Source organism: Carcharodon carcharias, chromosome 14, assembly GCF_017639515.1.
Source record: "Carcharodon carcharias isolate sCarCar2 chromosome 14, sCarCar2.pri, whole genome shotgun sequence".
In the NCBI taxonomy this organism is placed as follows: Eukaryota; Metazoa; Chordata; class Chondrichthyes; order Lamniformes; family Lamnidae; genus Carcharodon; species Carcharodon carcharias.
The window spans coordinates 79,556,198-79,561,246 of NC_054480.1; the positions used below are offsets into that span (position 1 = coordinate 79,556,198).

Here is a 5,049-nt window from a genome sequence, read left to right on the forward strand (position 1 = left end):
TGTAATACCATTACATCTGATTCCAGCTTTTTCCTCTCAAATTGCAGGGTAAATTCTATCATATTATGGTCACTTCCTCCTAAGGGTTCCTTCACCTTAAGCTCCCTTATCAATTCTGCCTCATTACACATCACTAAATCTGGGATTGCCTGTTCCCTAGTGGGCTCCACCATAAACTGCTCCAAAAAGCCATCTCGTAGACACTCCACAAATTCCTTTTCTTGGGATCCACTACCAACCTGATTTTCCCAGTCTACCTGCATGTTGAAATCCCCTATAATTACTGTAACCTTCCCTTTCTTACACAACTTTTCTATCCCCTGGTGCATCTTGTGTCCCACATCCTAACTACTGTTCGGAGGCCTGTACATAACTCCCTTTATGGTTTTTTTACTTTTGCAGTTCCTCAACTCTACCTGCACAGATTCTACATCATCTGACCTTAAGTCATTTCTTGCTATCGATTTAATTTCATTTCTTACTAACAAAGCAAACCCCACCCCCTCTGACAACCTGCCTATCTTTTTGATAGGATATATATCCTTGGATATTTAGCTCCCAGCCCTGATCTCCTTGCAGCCATGTGTCCGTGATGCCCACATCATACCTGCCAATTTCAATCTGCGCCACAAGCTCATTTACCTTATTTCGTATACTGCGTGCATTCAGGTACAACACCTTCAGTCCTGTATTTCCTATCCCCTTTCTTATTGTCGTCCCTTTATCTGATGTGCTTGATGTTAGATTCCTAGCCCTTTCCAAACACTCTGTCCTATTTTGTGTTCTGGAGACTTTAATAGCCTCTCTTGGGCTCTCCTCTTTTCAGTTTTTTCATAATTTTTCATGAAGTTGAATCCACCCCCCCCACATGCTAACCTGCTGCTTTGTTTCCCATTAGTCATACTTCTTGGAGTTTTACCCTTCCCTCCCACCCACTTTCTAGTTTAAAGTCCTGTTGACCACCCTATTTACCCTTTTCGCTAGAACATTGGTCCCAGATCGGTTCAGGTGGAGATCGTCCCAACGGTACAGATCCCTCCTGTTCCAATACTGATGCCTGTGCCCCACAAAATGGAACCCCTCTTTCCCACACCACTCCTTTAGCCACGTGTTTACTCCCCTTATTCTCGTGTCCCAATGCATGTGGCTCAGGTAGTAATCCGGAGATTATAACCCTTGAGGACCTGTTCTTTAATTTAGTTCCTAGTTCCTGATAATCCCCAAACAGGTCCTCTTTCCTAGTCTTACCTGTTACTTGTCCCGATGTGGACCACAACAACTGGATCCACCCCCTCCCTCTCCAATATCCTTTCAAGCCGGTCAGAGATGTCCCTCACCCTGGCACTGGGCAGGCAACATACCATGCGGGACTCTCGATCCTGCTTACAAAGGGTGCTATCAATTCCCCCAATTATAGATTCCCCTACAAATACCACTTGTCTTTTTGCTCCCCCCTCTTGAATGGCCTTCTGTGCCACGGTGCCGTGTTCAGCTCGCTTATCGTCCCTACAGCACTGTTCCTCATCCACACAGGAAGCAAGTACCTCGTGCCTGTTGGACAAGGTTAAGAGCTGAGGCTCCTCTGTTCCTGAACACAGGATCCCTCTACCTGCCTCAGTTGCAGTCACACCCTGCTGACCCTGACCACTGACTGAACTTGAGGTACTTAGTCTACTGGGTGTGACTGCCTCCTGAAACAAAGCGTCCAGATAACTCTCCCCCTCTCGGATGTGCTGCAGTGTCCAGAGCTCGGACTCCAGTTCATCAATTCTGAGCCGGAGTTCCTCCAGCAACCAACACCTGCTGCAGATGTGGTCACTGCGGCTCGCAATGGGATCTGCCAGATCCCACATCATACAGCTACAGCACATCACCTGCCCGGCCATCTCGACTTAGATAATTAATTTATTAATTAGCTTTGCAGTGTTTTTTTTTCAAATTTAGTGCAGATTTCCTACCAACCAATCAGGTCACAGGTTTCCTGTGATGTCACTTTTTCAGTTTTGGCTTCAGTTACACTGTGCCTCGAAGTCACCGCTCCAGTGCTTCTCCCTCTGAGTCTGCTCCTGGAGACAAGGTTGCGAATCCCCGAGGTAAGCTAGATTTATACTCACCGCTCCGGTGCTCCTCCCTCCGAGTCTGCTCCCAGGATTTACTCACCAATCAGTTGCTTTTTCTTTAAAATCCACTTTCAGAAGCGTGTCCCTCGCAGGTCTGGTGCACTTCTGAAGGCACTGCCTCTTCCTCTCTTTTTTATGTTTGAGGAGGAGGGATGGATGGAAACACTAAAGCAATGTAGTAAAGTAATGTTTGGGGCTATTCCGTTCTTTGACAGTGGGTCCTCCTGAACTCCCTCCTGAGTCACGGTGGCTGCGGTGACTTCTCCCAGAATGCTTCAGTCACTTCTCACCAGCTCCCTCTGTGAACGATTGAGTAGTGGGGCAAAGACCAGGCTGCACTTCCAAACAATGCCTAACATCTCTTTATCCTCTCAAGACCTTGAAGAAAGCAATTCTAATAAACAAGAAAGCCCAGTTGGAAATAAAAACCTAGCTGTATCAAATTAGACCAGCACACACTGGTTAACGTCACAAGTTGGGAGAAAACATGTCACAAAATAAGCTCAATTCAAGATAACCATTTGGCTCATTGACCTTTCAGAGTACCAGCCTAACTGCCTTCCATTATAGCATCTTGCTGTTTCATGAATGAATAAGTCAACCTCTCTGGAAACCATCTGTGTAAATAAACAAAGAACTTTCACACATTTTGTTGGTGCCTTCCACATGCTCATGATGTCCCAAAATACTTCACTACCACTGAATTATTTTTGAAGTGTAGTCACTGTGTTATATGGACAATCACAGCAGCTAATCTGTGATTTTGGTAGTGTCAGTGGAGGGATAAATGTTGCCTTGTCCTACTCTTCCTTCAAATAATGCAGTAGGATCTTTTACGACCATCTGAGAAGCCAGCAGGGTTCAAAATACATAGGGGCAATGGGCAAATTTGCCCTGGAAACCTCACAAATAGCCCTTTAAAACTCAATGCGCAGCCAAGAAATTCTAGAAAGATCACCCCATGTAAGCGCGAGAGACGGAATGTGTAAGGAGCTGTCTTTCCCACGTTGCTGCTCCAGCTCCTCCAATCGCAGATCCTTTCCCTCCTGCTCTTTTTTTCTGACCTTGTCCTTTTACCTTGCTGGAGTGTTTAGTTTTCTTGGGTATCAGCTCAGCCTGGATGTTGGGCAGGCCTCTGCCCTGGGCTATGGTGAATCCTCTCAGCAACTTGTGAGCTCCTCATCGTTGCAGATGGTGAGCTGGAGTGGCGGGGGATGATGCGAGTCTCAGGCACTTTGTCAGCCAGATTCAGTATCTCAACGACTGTCAAGTGGTGGGAGCCAGGAGGATTCCAGCCTTAACACGCTTGACATGGTGGCCCTTGTACACTGTGCAATAGCCGGTGGCTGCCACTGATGGGGAACTGGAGACTGGCTCTGGAGCAGGTCTTGTCTTTGGCCTGAGCAGGTAGCAGCTGCCAGGGTTGCTGCCTGTCAGCGAGAAGTTCCCAAGGGCTCCAAACTCTGTCATGCTCTTGTTCCCCTGTCAGCAGAGGCTCTGGGCCTGAGGGTATCCATCTATGTGTCCGGGCCCAGCTTCAACTGGGGCAGGTTTGCACATTGGGAATGGCTGCCACTGGTGGGCAGCAGCCCAGTCTGTGCATGTGAGTCACCCCTACCCCACCACAGCACCACCCCACCCCCCCGCCACCCCACCCCCACCGTCCCCCAGCCCCGCTGCAGTGGTAGAGCATTGTTTGTGGTTCTGTCTTAAATTCTGTTCAGTAACTTGGTACTTTGTACTGATATTTCCAACAAGGTGTCATAACCAGAATTGAGGTGTAAGGATGTTATTTATTATAGATTTAGTTTTTATCCATGTAACTCTTTCGAATACAAACACATTTTCCATCTGTTCCTATTCAGATGAAGTTACATTGTTTCATAGTTTGCCATTGTGAGATTTGAACTCTTGATACTCTTTTTGAGTAAACCTGTTTCCATCTGTTTCAGATGAAGTTACATTGTTTCATAGTTTGCCATTGTGAGATTTGAACTCTTGATCTTGGGGTTACAAACCCAGTACCATAACCACTTGGCTATTTAAGCCAAGTCTAAAGCCTACTGCACCTGGTATTCCCAGGCAGTCTCCCATCCAAATACTAACCAGGCCTGAGTCTGCTTAGCTTCTGAGATCAGACGAGATCGGGCGCTTTCAGACTAGTATGGCCTTAGGCAAGGATGTTATTTATCCTGCAGAGTGAGAAAACACTCAACTAAGTTGTCAGTGAAGCTCAATTGGCTTACAATTGAAATTTTTGATTGGATTATTGAATCTCATTCTTTATGTTAAACATTTTCTGTAGATGTACACCTGTGCTCTTTCTCTAAAGACCTGCAATTTGTTTCATTGCGTCAAATAGTTGGAATTTGAGATGAATCTGATCTTAATTTATTATTGTCAATTGGGAATTGTATTTAGAATCCAAACTTAAGAGAAAATACCAAGGAAGTAAGGAAGAATAGTATCCTGCACTCCTCAAGTGAAAATAAAAAAGAAGTCCCCACAACTCAAAGGTTAGCCCTTGTTATGATATGGCAGGTGGTATTTGCCAGGTTGACGAAATCCACAATTGAAACTTGGTTTCGCTATCACAACGATTTTGCAATTTATATTTATTATGAGAAGACTTGTGCACTGAAGTCAGAAGTAATGAGTTCACTACCACCTTTACAGATTTTAAAGGTTAAATTAGAACATTTATTTGCAAAAGAAGAACAAACTTAAACACACAAAAGATTAAAGTTACACAATTATAACAGTTCCTAAAATTTCTACTTAACCAAACTCCCAATTACACACCCCCTTTAAGGCAACAGTTAAATAGATTCCGAATTTATAAAGTCATCCAACAATTTTACCACAAGCGCCCAATGGACAATGGACTTTCAAAGGCTTTTAACATAATTTTGGTTACTGGAACAGCAAA

General features: G+C 44.9%; 1 non-coding gene across 1 annotated transcript; it reads right to left on the reverse strand.

The window, feature by feature from the left end:
- Nucleotides 1–4,177: 4,177 nt before the first annotated feature.
- Nucleotides 4,178–4,296, reverse strand: LOC121287671. Its single transcript, XR_005945210.1, has one exon. It is a non-coding gene; the product is annotated as a 5S ribosomal RNA (ribosomal RNA).
- Nucleotides 4,297–5,049: the final 753 nt, after the last annotated feature.